Source organism: Hakea prostrata, chromosome 8, assembly GCF_041222555.1.
Source record: "Hakea prostrata isolate BN-2017 chromosome 8, UWA_Hpros_2, whole genome shotgun sequence".
Lineage (NCBI taxonomy): Eukaryota > Viridiplantae > Streptophyta > Magnoliopsida > Proteales > Proteaceae > Hakea > Hakea prostrata.
The window spans coordinates 18548868-18564087 of record NC_142607.1 but is presented as its reverse complement, the minus strand read 5'-3'; the positions used below and the strand labels follow the sequence as shown (position 1 = coordinate 18564087).

Genomic DNA, 15220 nt, shown 5'->3' with positions numbered 1-15220 from the left:
TCCACATATTATTGGGGCGGATGCTCTCATGACTCCTCACGACACCCGGTCCGTTCCTAGGACGTCCATGAGCCCAACCCTAACATATGCAACCCTACCATTACATGACCAATAGTGGACCACTGAGTTTCCGCACGGACTGGTTACCGCTATAGGATGAAACATAGTCACGTCACCATTGTCACGGGTCACCCGGCTTCAATTCCCCTGCCGAAAGGGTAATAGCATGTGGGGTACCTAGCCATGCAATTCTAGACACTCCTAAGTATGTCATCCAGTAATCATGATAGTCTTTGGAGACATCAGCAGAGCATGTGTCCCATTCCACAGCCTTCTGATATCCCAAGCTAAGATATCCCAAAGGAATACCCCTTCCATCACAACTACACTACAATCACTCTTTATCATACCATGAACAGTTGTGCAATATCATAAAAGATGCAGTACATCAAAGAACACCACTAACAGCAAGTATACAATAAGATTCACATGCTTTATACAATTACAGCAAGTTACATGATCAAAGAATAGTAAATAGAACAGCTGAATCATCATGTATATGTAATTGCATATAAATAAGAATGCATGTCCTTACCTGTAATTTAGTAGAAGTCCTCTAACTTGCAATCCAAAAACTATTATAAGACTTTTATTTGAAACCAGAGAACACCTAGGCATAGGGTTACAAGAATGTATAAGAGTCAAGAGTCAAAACAATTCAAAAATCAAACCTACACGATTCTTGGAAACCAGCCGGTTGCTTGTGGCGGTTGCTTAAGTTAAGCGACCTCCACAAGCGACCGCCTATTCAGAGACAGTTTCCAACTCCGAAAATCAGACTTTTTATCATCCGATTTCAATCCGTTTTGGGATGATCTTAGTCCGAATTTCAAGCTTAATAGGTCTAGAACAAGGGGGTAACAAGAAACCCTAAAATTAACAAAGATTTATTACCCAAATCATTCCCCTTGATGGGATCCATCCATTAAACAAATGCGGGGATTCGTTTCTGGACAGGATCTCATTAAGAACATTGAAAAGGGAGATACAACAAATCAATTGGGTAACCACTAACAAAATGGGGATGGGTTCATATCAATCAGAGGTTTAAAAGAAGAGAATAGAAGATGGAGATTCATTACCTTAATCAGAATCACCAAGAATAGAAGGAAAAAGGTTCCAGATCATTAACAGCACTTTGCCCACCTTTTAGCACGTTTCCACTGCCGCCTAATCGCCCAAAATAGCAATCCCGAACATAATAATGCGTTAATAGGGCGAGGGATGCTATTTATAACGAATAGGGGGCAAAATAGGGCATTTTTCCGCAAGCAGAACCGGGCGGTCGCTTAAGGCGGTCGCTTGGTTTAATCAACCGCCACTAGCAACCGCCCCCAAGTATATTGCTATACAAGGGTGCTTTGCTCATGGGGTTGAAACTCAAACACAACCTAGCCCTAAACAACACATGGGGGATGTCTTACCTTCATTCCGGACATCTCCAAACACCACTTGCCTTCAACCAGAGATCCAACTTCCTAGTAAGGCAGATTCTTCAACAAGAGAATCCAGATCCATGGGTTCTGGATATGGATCATGGACTCCTATCTGGACACTCCACAAAAATTAATCCGACTAGGCCTTCGGGTTCTCGGACCTACAATACGGATTCCGGGTTAGAAAAACGGGGGTTGTTACACATGTAGTGTCGTCCTCTTCTTTTCTTGCTTTAGCAACTGTTAGATGATTCCATCTCATGTGGATTCCCTCAAGTGCTCGTCCAGTTTGATCGCAAGTCAGTTGTTTCCTTCTTAGTGGATCGAAGTGGCTCCCCTGCCGTTAGAAGCGGTCGAAATCCTAGAGGATATATTTTTTTATCTCTACTCCACATTATTCTTATGTAATTTCATCTATGTTCGTTGACCAAAAAAAAAAAATCTATGTTCCGAGGGCACCTAATGACTTTGGTAATGCTTTGGCAAGTTGGTTTTGCCTATAACTGTTTGGCCTAGTGTTGATTCGTTGCTTCTTGGTATTCTACCTACTGGATGTGATACACACTAGATGGTAAAGTGGACTAGAGTTAGATCATGTCTTAAATATGTGGTGGAGGGGTGTGAGGTGAGCATAGTCATCTACCCTTGCAAATAAAGAATATAAGATATTAGCCACCAATAAGCATAAAAATCTAAAGTGATGTGATAAAATAAATGCAAAAGCAAGGATATATCTTTTGCATATCTCCACTCTCCAACCATTGATCCTCACAAGAGATTTTGTGAAAACCTGCCACAAGTGAAAATGGATTCTTTTGAATCTTAGCAATCCCATAAAGATGTTGTATTTGAACTTGACTGCATTGCTTGGTTCAGAGACCCCTTAATTTATGTTTGCTCACAATATTTTTTTTTTTTCATAAAAAAAGGTTAATCGTCGAGCATTGAGTACTTAATAGAAAATGGGATCATAGTCACTTATGAAGTAATTCACAGTTACCATAACTAATGTCTTAAATTGATGAAATATAGTAATGATCAATTACTATCCTGCCCAACAAAAAAACAAAAGGTCAATTACTAACCTATGTTATTATCCCAATATTGGGATTATGGTTAGCAATATGACTTGTAAGATACGACAAAGAATCCCACGGTTATATTTGTTGGGTTTGGGTGTCTTGCATTCTGCGGATCCTTTTAATAATAGTTTGGGTTGTATTTGTAATTGGATTAGGATTTTGGTCAATTACTTGTATGGGGATAAAATTGAATTATATGGGATTAAGGTTTTAGGTTTCTCCATAAATCGTCTCTATGAGATAACCTAGATGAATGAATCCATCTTTGTAAGGGATTGAGAATTCCATCTTGAGGTTTCATCCTTGGAGGGGATTGAGGGCAAGCAAATGATAGCATTTTGTGAGGTGTGAGAGAAGTGTGAGGTTTCCTAGAAGTAGTAAATTTTTTTTTTCTTTTTGGTTGGTGTAAACAGGGTTTTGCCAAACCACGTCAAATTCCTCATATGTTTTTTGGTTCTTTGTTCTTGTTTGTGCATCTGTATCCCCAACAATATGTCTTCCGCTTCTCCCTTCCCATGGTTATGGTCATAGTAACCTAAGGGCGGCTTCGAATTGGATTTTTCAAGGCCTAGGTGAAGATCAAGTTAGGTCTGTGCCTAATTACATGGACTCAAGGTTGGGTTGAAAGTTAGGCCCAATTTGACAATGTTGTATCTCATATTTTGAAGTGTGACACATATGACCCACAAAGCGGATTAGTTACAAAAATAAACCCATCCCTTAAATGTTGGGGGAAATTAAAATATTGTTACTTGATTGTGTAGATACTTTTTTCTTTCAAAATTCAAAGCATTATATTCAAATTGTTATAAAATAAAGAAGATATTGAATACAAAGAAGAAAGACAAGATGAGTTTAATTAGAACTAGTCCATTCAGTTGAATGCATTACATATTTATAGTAGAAGGAACATCTACTCTGATATGGAAATATCAGAGTCTACAAAGAAATACAATATATGATTCTTACACACAATAAGATATTCTTAATATGGAAAGATAGATTACCACCCAAGATAGAAGGTGCATAGAATGGAAATATTGACTGCCAACATTGTGTGTTGAGATTACTGTAATCTTCAATTAAGATGGAAATGTGAATCACCAAGATTGTATGCTGAGGTGGTTGAGATCTTCAATTAAAAGTATTGTCTATTAGGGGGTGATGAATATCCAGAATTAATATTATTTATAACACAAATAAAATCTTTTAGAGTAATCCCTTTGGAGAGGGAGACAGACTCAGAACACAAAAAGAGGAGAGTAATCCATCTTGATTGTGTAGATGTTATACCAACACCGGGCACACCGATAGAAATATCGACGTTAAACAAATTTTAAAGCTACAAGGGATAAAAATACAATTCCGCACTTTCATGTTTTAAGTATAAAAGCCACACAACCAAACACTATTATCTTTTTCTACTAAAATTTTCAAATAATGGATTTAATGTTTTTTTGGGTTGAAAAATAATGGATGTTTGATGGCCCTCCATTTCTTGCTTGAGGGATTATTGATGCTCAAACTAGCAAGAAATGACCTAACTCAAGCAAAGATAGGTACACCAATTTAGAATCCTCAATGATGGATACAAAACTGGCCCCTGATTTTGGATCAGCTGCATTAATGAATCTGTTCCTTTAGCATTTGCTCATACAAGGAAGCATCCAGATCCATATCTCTATCCATGTAAGCCGTTTGCTCTAGAAAGAAATATTTCTTATACGTTTACTATTTCTTTTGCTCTTTAATTTTTGGTCAGCTTAAAGGTGTACTACGAATTAAACATGAAAGGAGACATCCACCAACTGAGTTTGACATCTGTTATTAGGAATCGGAACCGAATCGGTGAAGTCTTAATTTAATTAATACCGTTTCTAAGAAATCAGAGTAATCGCAAGTTAATTTCATTTTAACCGTTTCAAAACCGTTTCCACCTTATTGTTGGAACTACAATCGATTTTTTAAATCGGTCAAGAAACGTTGACCGATTTGATCTCCGATTCCACATTTCAGAAAACCGAGATGTGCTGAGAACATTACCAGATATGGGGACCAGCATGGATTTGGATACGTGATGCGTGCTATATAAGATAACATTCTCTTTTTCTATATCTAAAGATTAACAAATCATATGGCTTCTTACCCATTGTGTCATTCACAAGAGGGTGTTTGGTGTTTTTGTTTCTTGGAATGAGTAGTTCTCATTCAACCATAGTATATACATTCATGCAGTTGTGGACTCTGTGGACTAGTTAAGTCCCAAAAGGAAAAAAAATACATGAAATAAGAATCACCGGACAAGAATATGCAAAAGTACTACATTGCTCTTGCGGAAAGCAGAAACCCTAGGATAGCTGTTATATATAATTCAAATATACAATATGGTATCACTCCTAACACCAAAGAGATTCACACACTTTGATCTCATCCTATACGTAAGGCACTGGTCCTTTGTCAATTGAGCCAACAACTTAAGCTTCCTCTAGGAAATTTAATCTAAAAGAAAAATGAAAAATTTTCTCCATTCCATTAGTATGGCCTCACATAACACTTTAATGTTTCACTATGTATCTTCTCTTCAAAGCAAGAGAGTCAAAGATCTATTCACTTAAGGAGAGGAGAGATAAACTCTGGGAATTAATACTACTAATTTCTTGGATAATGATCTTTCTTTCCAAAATATAGCAAAGATAATTACACCAAAGTAGTTGAAAGTCTTAATCAAGCTGTCCCCTCAGTGCCCTATAAATTATCCCCCTAAAAGCTCTTTCTTCCCACCAGTACTTCAGCATTCCATGCTTTCTCCTGAATTGCCCTTCAATACGTTGCTTACTTTCCTAGTGTTGTTTTCAAGTTTTCAATGGATCTTCGTCTTCTTCTTATCACTGCTTTCCTTACGGTATGCACTTTATTTCCCATTCAAATTATTAAATAATAATCAACGCATCTCACCATGTTGTCTCATTGAGTTCATATAAATTTGCTGCAGTTTGCCGTGACAATAAGCCATGCAACTCTACCTTCTGTAGAGTATTGGCATTCAAAGCTGCCAAAAACCCCTATGCCAAAAGCAATCCGAGATCTACTACCATCTGAAGCTGGTTTGTTCTCGAATCTTTGTCAAGATATTAAGTTTTTTTTTTTTTTTTTTTTTTTTTTTTTTTCCGAATCCTTGTCATGTGTTCAATCTCAAAGCAAAATCTTCCTTCTTCTTTTTCCCCCCTCTTTTGTCTCCACGTGATTATAGTGTTAAGTTCTATTTTAGTTAATTTATATTTATATACCAAAAAAAAAATCTTTTGAAATTGAACATGTGTCAAAAGTTGAAAATTTTACTCTCCATATATGTGGGTATATGGTCTGGACTCGTTTTCTTCTTTGGTGTAATTTGACTAATATTCTTTATCTTGTTGCCGATTTTAGCAGATCTAACAGAAGGGAAGAGTACATCAGAAAACATAGGGAAGGGTGGTGTTAATGTTGGTAACGGAAAAGGGAAGTCTGGTGGAGGCACAAAAGTCAATGTTGGACGTAAAGGTGTTGGTGTGAGCACTGGTAACCCTGGGAGTGGAACCCATGTTGGGGTTGGAAAGGGAGGAGTTTTTGTACACAAAGGCACAACGGGAAAGCTTGAGAGTGTCAACGTTGGACCTACGGCGTCTTTCCGTTACACGTATGCTGCCTCTGAGGATCATGATGACCCAAGTGTGGCTCTCTTCTTCCAAGAGAAAGACATGCACCCAGGCACCACCATGAACATACACTTCACCAAAACCACCCAAGGGACCACCTTCTTGTCAAGTCAAGAGGCAAAAACTACACCCTTTTCGTCTAACAAGTACTCTGAAATCTTACAACGATTCTCAGTCGAACCCGGAACAAAAGAAGCACAAGTCATGAAGAACACCATCCATGATTGTGAGGAACCAACCGTACAAGGAGAAGACAAATATTGTGCAACTTCACTCGAGTCTATGGTCGATTTCAGCACTTCAAAGCTTGGAACTAATGTTCAAGCTATGTCAACTGAGCTTGACAAAGATGAGACTCAGAAGCAACAATACACCATCACGCAAGGTGTGCAAAAGATGGGAAGTAATGAAGCTGTGGTGTGCCATGAAGAGCCCTACGTGTATGCTGTCTTCTATTGTCATTCCACTCGCACAGCGACAGCTTATAAGGTTCCACTGGTTGGCGCTGATGGAACAAAGGCCAATGCTGTTGCTGTGTGTCACCATGACACATCCAAATGGAATCCAAAGCACTTGGCCTTCCAAGTACTTAAGGTGAACCCTGGGACTCCTGTTTGTCACTTCCTTCCTGAAGATCATGTTGTTTGGGTTTCCAAAGTAGAAGGAGACAATGAATTAATACCATATTTCATGCTTTAGGTTTGCTTGTTGGGTTCATGTACTATGTACCTACTACATGTATAAGATGGATATGTACGTATTTAGTAGTGATTAATAATAAAACTTAATAAATATTTTCTTTTGCATTAAAAGGAAGGAAAATATCCATAATATTTTGGTTATTAATTGGTAAGAACATCAAAGAAACAATAAAGATTGGCCTAGCTAGCAATGGTCAAGGCCTTTTAATGAAGAGATCAGGGTTCCACTCCCCCTGGTGGTGAGATTAGATTCAAATCCTTTGTGGCAATCATCCGGCAGCAAACTCCCAATGAGCTCCATGTGTCCTTATGTATTTCTAACCCTTGAATTATCCATTATGTGGTTTGATTGATGAACTAAAGTGTTTAGATCGGTTTAAAAAATACCATAACTCAAAGATTGGAATAAATAGGGGACACATGACACTCATTGAGAGCTGACTGTTGGACGGCCACTCACTTGGGCATTGCAAAGGATTTGAATCTGGTGAGGTTAAGGTTCGACTCTCCCTAGTGGTGGAGTTGGGATCCTCTACTTGTAAGGATAGAGGTTTATTCTTTCCTTACACATCTTCATCATATATAGGAGGGAGACCTAGCTCTGAGTTATGACATGAAAAATGTAATAGATTTAGGGTAGTGTTCATTAAAACCCTTAAGGGTTTGGTTTGGCCAAAAAATACCATTAAATTAAATTTGGTTTCAGTTTGGCCAATCAGTTGCCGATTTAGACCAACTGAAATTAGACCAAACCATCCGAGTGTCACCCAACCCCAAACGAGATTTTTGTCTCCACGACTATGTTTATTGTTACTTCTCATCTTCTTCGTCAGCAGAGCTTATACTGTATATTGAGAAATTGCTTTCTTTGGAGTTCTCTCCCAAGACTGAGTAGGAATGTACATACAGTTGAACAAATAATCCTCAAACTTTCAACTAAACCAATGTCGATTTCTCTTCCTCTACTTCTATTAAGATTTGTATAAGTATACACTTTTCCTTCACACTATTATTTATATACGTCATTGATGAAAAACAATAATGTGTTCATTGAGAATTGACCCAAATCTCCATGGCTATATTACAAAATTCTCACCACTATACTTCACCAACAAGATACATTATTTAATGGTTTGAAAATAACCATATTATTGAGCTTTGTAGAGAATTATAGAAAACAATCAATGACATATTGCCAGTCACTTATGTCTTATTTGGAAATTAGGAGAGTGAACATTAAGAGAATTTAAAAATTAAAGATCAACCAAAATTATGAAAAGCTTATGAATCTTTGTTGTAATAATACTTTAAATTTCTATTAGAAAATTGGGATTTAAATGGTTAGAAGGTTCAAAATATTAGCAACCCCTATTTTGGAGGAATCCAAAATTTTAGATTCATTGCAAGATCTTACAACAATCACATGAGATCAATCTTAAAGTAAGAAATTTAAAGAATACCTTATAGCTTGAGAATTTTTTTTTACAACCTGATTAAGCCTGGATGGTGGCTCAATTAAGCTCAATTGGTAGTGTTGTAAAGATCGAGTTAAAATAGCTTGATTATGGCCCAAGACCGATCCGGATTGATTATTAAATGGGTCGTAGAAGGTCTAACATTTTTGGAATGATAGGCCCAACTGATACCAGACTAGTATGATCAGTTGACACATTGTATATGGCAACCCTATTCGATTGAGACAACAATTGTACGGGATTAATTGTTGACACTAGGTCCTTCTCATTAGGGATTTAAGTTTTTACTTGCAATGGAGGGAGAAGGAATATGGCACATCCATAAATGATGAGATCTTTCACCTTTTCGGAGCTTTTTTAATCATTGTAGTCTTTCAGGCATTGAAAGTCATGGACCAAGCATACTCTTGGTCAAACCATCACCTAGGTGGCACACATGTAAGGATACGACTGGACCGGGCTTTGGTGAATCCAATGTGGGAATTGGCTTATGAAAATGCAATTATTTTTTTAAATGACCAATTGGATTTGATCATTCTCGCTCCTTTAGTTTCGGATATGGATAGTGGTACTTTTGGTGGTTGATATCTATTCCGTTTTGAGAATATTTGGTATTATCATCCTATATACATGTAAGAGGTAGCTGCATTGGCTTGGGTAGTGCAATTTCTGGCGATCCTTCTTCCATTCTCTCAAGTGCTCGTCCAATTTGATGGCAAGTAAGTTTTTCTTCTTCTTAGTGGATTGAAGTGCTCCCCTACCGTTAGATGCAGTCAAAATCCTAGAGAATATTTTATATCTCTACTCCACATTAGTCTCATGTAATTTCATATATGTGTTGGATCCATTAAATAATATTATTTCTATAATAATTAAAGCATATGTAATGTATACAATCAACAACGGAATTGTAGAAGAATAAATGCCTTTAATGTTCCTCTTGTAGGTTTGCCTTACTTACCTCTTTGGAATCCTTCACTTGAATTTGTGTGGAACAAACTCAAACCCAAAAATTGCATGTGACGGCTACAGGGACCCAATGTATTATTTATAACATAAAACTAACCTTAACCACTCCCACAATGGTTAGGTCAGGAATACCCTTAACTAAATATCCTGAATGAATATGGGCCCAAATAATGGACCAGTGATAGTTAAGCCCACAACCCAACACTATGTTCCGAGGGCACCAAATGACTTTGGTAATGCTTTGGCAAGTTGGTTTCGCTTATGACCGTTTGGCCTAGTTTTGATTCCTTGCTCTTGGGTATTCAACTTGTTGGATGTGGTACACCGTACACGTTAGATGGTAAAGTGGACTAGAGGTGGATCCTATCATAAACATGTGGTGGAGGGGTGTGAGGTTAGCATAGTCCTCTACTCTCGCGAATATAGAATGTAAGATATTCTCCAATAATAAGCATAAAAATATAAAGTGATGTGATAAATGAAATGTAGAAGCAAGGATATATCTTTTGCTTATCTCCACTCTCTAGCCATTGACCCTCGCAAGAGATTTTGCAAAAACTTGCCACAGAGATGTTAATGGATTCTTTTGAATCTTAGCAACCCCATAGAGATGGTGTATCTAAACTTGACTGCATTGCTTGGTTCAGAGACCCCTTAATTTATATTTGCTCACAATAACCTTTTTTCCATAAAAAAAAGGTTAATCGTCGAGAATTGAGTACTTATTAGAAAATTGGGATCATAGTCACTAATGAAGTAATTCACAGTTACCATAATTAATGTCTAAAATTAATGAAATATAGTTATGATGAATTACTATCCTACCTACAAAAAAAAAAAAGGTCAATTACTAACCTTTGTTATTATCCCAATCTTGGTATTATGGTTAGCAATAAGACTTGTAAAGTACAATAGAGAATCCCATGGTTATATGTGTTGAGTTTGGGTGTCTTGTATTCTTACGGATGCGGTTGTATTTGTAATTGGATAAGGGTTTTGGTCAATTACTTCTAGTACGGGGATAAAATTGTAATTATATGGGGATTAGGATTTTAAGTTTCTCCATAAATAGTCTCTATAGAATAACCTGGATGAATGAATCCATCCTTGTAAGGGATTGAGAATTCCATCCTTGGTTTCATCCTGGGAGTGGATGGAGGGCAAAAAAATGATAGCATTTTGTGAGGTGTGAGAGTAGTGTGAGATTTCCTAGAAGTAGTGAAACTCTTTTTCTTTCTGGTGAATATAGGAAGGGTTTTGCTAAACCACGTTAAATTTCTCATGTGTGTTTTGCTTGTGGTTCTTCTTTGTTCTTGTTTCTACATCCGTATCCCAAACAATATGTCTTTTGCTTCTCCCTGACCATAACCACAATATGTCTTCTGCTTCTCCCTTCCCATGGTTATGGCCATAAATAGTCATAGTAGCCTAAGGGCAGCTTCGATTTGGATTTTTCAAGGCCTAGGTGAAGATCAAGTTAGGTCTGTGCCTAATTACGTGGACTCAAGGTTGGGTTGAAAATTAGGCCCATTTTGACAATTTTGTATCTCATATTTTGAAGTGTGACACATATGACCCACAAAGCGGATTAGTTACAAAAATAAATCCATCCCTTACTTCCTTTAAATGTTGGGAAAAATTAAAATATTGTTACTTGATTGTGTAGATATTTTTTTTTTTCAAAATTCAAAGCATTATATTCAAATAAAATCTTTTAGAGTAATACCTTTGGAGAGGGAGACAGAGTCAGAACACAAAAAGAGGGGAGTAATCCGTCTTGATTGTGTAGATATTATACCAATATCGAGCACACTGACAGAAACATCAACGTTAAACGGATTTTTAAGCTATAAGGGATCAAAATACAATTCCGCACTTGCATGTTTTAAGTATAAAAGGCACAAAACCGAACACTATTCTCTTTTTCTACTAAAATTTTCAAATAATGGATTTAAATTTTTTTTTGGGTTGAAAATTAATGGATGTTTGATGGCCCTCCATTTCTTGCTTGAGGGATTATTGATGCTCAAACTAACAAGAAATGACCTAACTCAAAGCAAAGATAGATACACCAATTTAGAATCCTCAGTGATGGATACGACTGCCCCTCATTTTGGATTAGATGCATTAACGAATCTGTTCCTTTAGCATTTGCTCATACAAGGAAGGAAACATCCAGATCCATATCTCTATCCATGTAATTAAACAAACCGTTTGCTCTAGAAAGAAATATTTCTTATACGTTTACTATTTTTTTTTGTTCTTTTTTCTTGCCAGCTTAAAAATGTACTATGAATTATACGATAAGTAAACCTGAAAGGAGACATCCACCAACTGGTACCTGCAAAGCCCATCATAAACATGAAAGGAGACATCCACCAACTGAGTTTGACATCTGTTATTAGGAATCGGAACCCGATCGGTGAAGTCTTAATTTAATTTAATACCGTTTCTACTAAATCAGAGTAAACCCAAGTTGGATTTCTTTTTATTGTTTAGTTATGTTAGACGGTTTCCAAACCGATTTTATTGTTGAATTGACATGCAATTTTTTTAAATTAGTCCAGAAACTTTGACCGATTTGATCTCCGATTCCACATTTCAGAAATCCGAGATATGCTGAGAACATTAACAGTTCTGGGGACAAGCATGGATTTGGAGAAGGAAAATTTCCCAAATCCAAAGTCACCACTCAATATGCCCATGAAAAGAGGCAAGAGTGGTGAGAAGGGCAAAAATTAGTAAGGGGACGAAGGCAGATTTGCAGGATTGTCTAAGGATTCAAATTTGGTAAATTGATTCACAACATTCAATTGCGAAAGTCCTCGTATTTTTAAGAAGGGACAGCAGTGGTTGGATAAGAGGTTGATTGAGCACGAGATCCAATGGGCCAGCACACTTGCCAGTTTTCATGCACTTAGCATTATTCTCGAGATAGTTTTTGTATCTTTGGCCCAAGAAGATTTGAATTCTTGACATATTATGAGATATTGGTATTTTATCAACTTTACAGTTATTTATATTTTAAAAATAATATTATCCCATCATGTGCAATTTGTTGCTCTTATATCCAAATAAGAAAATTATGTGAAATATTCTCATTCTCATAAGAAGGCAAAAATGATTGAAACTATGAAATTATTTTGTACATTTTATTTTTTTTTTTTTTTTACAATTACATATTTAGATGCTGGGGATACGTAATGCGTGCTATAAGATGACATTCTATTTTTCTATATCTAAAATATTAACAAATCATATGGCTTCTTACCCATTGTGTCATTCACAAGAGGGTGTTTGGTGTTTTTGTTTCTTGGAATGAGTAGTTCTCATTCAACCATAGTATATACATTCATGCAGTTGTGGACTCTATGGACTAGTTAAGTCCCGAAAAGGAAAAAAATACACGAAATAAGAAAATTATTGGACAAGAATATGCAAAAGTACTACATTGCTCTTGCGGAAAGTAGAAACCATAAGATAACTTTTATATATAATTCAATTATACAACATGCTTTTACTCCTAACACCAAAGAGATTCACACACTTGATCTCATCCTATACGTAAGGCACTGGTCCTTTGTCAATTGAGCCAACAACTTGAGCTTCCTCTAGGAAATTTTATCTAAAAGAAAAATGAAATTTTTTCTCCATTTCATAAGTATGGCCTCACATAACACTTAAATGTTTCACTATGTATCTTCTCTTCAAAGCAAGAGAGTCAAAGATCTATTCACTTAAGGAGAGGAGGGATAAACTCTGGAAATTAATACAAATTTCTTGGATACAGATCTTTTCTTTCCAAAATATAACAAAGATAAATTACACCAAGGTGGTTGAAAGTCTTAATCAAGTTGTCCCTTCAGTGACCCTATAAATCATCCCCTCTAAGCTCTTTCTTCCCCACCAGCATTCCATGCTTTCTCCTGAATTGCCCTTCAGTACATAGCTTACTTTCCTAGTGTTGTTTTCAAGTTTTCAATGGATCTTTGTCTTCTTCTTATCACTGCTTTCCTTACGGTACGCACTTTATTTCCCATTCAAATTGTTAAAATAATAATCAACGCATCTCATTCCATTGTCTCATTGAGTTCATATAAATTTGCTGCAGTTTGCCGTGACAATAAGCCATGCAACTCTACCTTCTGTAGAGTATTGGCATTCAAAGCTGCCAAAAACCCCTATGCCAAAAGCAATCCGAGATCTACTACCATCTGAAACTGGTTTGTTCTTCAATCTTTGTCAAGATATTAAGTTTTTTTTCGAATTCTCGTCACGTGTTCAATCTCAAAGCAAAATCTTCCTTCCCCCCTCTTTTGTCTCCACGTGATTATAGTGTTAAGTTTTATTTTAGTTAATTTATATATATATATATATATATATATATATATATATATATATATATATATATATATATATATATATATATTTTTTTTTGAAATTGAACATGTGTCAAAAGTTGAAAATTTTACTCTCCATATATGTGGGTACAGAAGGTCCGGACTCGTTTTCTTCTTTGTTGTAAATTGACTAATATTCTTCATCTTGTTGCCGATTTTAGCAGATCTAACAGAAGGGAAGAGTACATCAATAAACGTAGGGAAGGGTGGTGTTAATGTTGGTATAGGAAAAGGGAAGTCTAGTGGAGGCACAAGAGTCAATGTTGGACGTAAAGTTGTTGGTGTGAGCGTTGGTAAGCCTAGGAGTGGAACCCATGTTGGGGTTGGAAAGGGAGGAGTTTCTGTACACAAAGGCACAAAGGGAAAGCTTGAGAGTGTCAATGTTGGTTCTCCGGTGTCTTTCCTTTACAACTATGGTGCCTCTAAGGATCAGCTCCATGATGACCCAAGTGTGGCTCTCTTCTTCCAAGAGAAAGACATGCACCTAGGCACCACCATGAACATACACTTCACCAAAACCACCCAAGGGACCACCTTCTTGTCAAGTCAAGAGGCAAAAACTATACCCTTTTCGTCTAACAAGTACTCTGAAATCTTACAACGATTCTGAGTCGAACCCGGATCCAAAGAAGCACAAGTCATGAAGAACACCATCCATGATTGTGAGGAACCAACCGTACAAGGAGAAGACAAGTATTGTGCAACTTCACTGGAGTCTATGGTCGATTTCAGCACTTCAAAGCTTGGAACTAATGTTCAGGCTGTGTCAACTGAGCTTGACAAAGATGAGACTCAGAAGCAGCAATACACCATCGCAAAGGGTGTGCAAAAGATGGGAAGTAATGAAGCTGTGGTGTGCCATGAAGAGCCCTACGTGTATGCTGTCTTCTATTGTCATTCCACTCGCACTACAACAGCTTACAAGGTTCCACTGGTTGGTGCTGATGGAACAAAGGCCATCGCTGTTGCTGTGTGTCACCATGACACATCCAAATGGAATCCGAAGCACTTGGCCTTCCAAGTGCTTAAGGTTAAGCCTGGGACTCCTGTTTGTCACTTCCTTCCTGAAGATCATGTTGTTTGGGTTTCCAAGTAGAAGGAGACAATGGAATAATACCATATTTCATGCTTTAGGTTTGCTTGTTGGGTTCATGTACTATGTACCTACTACATGTATAAGATGGATATGTACGTATTTAGTAGTAATTAATAATAAAACTTAATAAATATTTTCTTTTGCATTAAAAGGAAGAAAAATATCCATAATATTTTGGTTATTAATTGGTAGATTGAACATCAAAGAAACAATAAAGATTGGCCTAGCTGGCAATGGCCAAGGCCTCTTAATGAAGAGATCAGGGTTCCACTCCCCTCTGGTGGTGAGATTAGATTCAAATCCTTT

The 15220-nt window shown here is 36.9% G+C and overlaps 2 pseudogenes; both read left to right on the top strand.

Moving 5' to 3' along the window:
- Positions 1 to 5384: 5384 nt before the first annotated feature.
- Positions 5385 to 6972, top strand: LOC149007368 (BURP domain protein RD22 pseudogene; annotated as a pseudogene).
- A 6427-nt stretch (positions 6973 to 13399) lies between these two features.
- LOC149007367 (BURP domain protein RD22-like) lies at positions 13400 to 14959 on the top strand (annotated as a pseudogene).
- Positions 14960 to 15220: the final 261 nt, after the last annotated feature.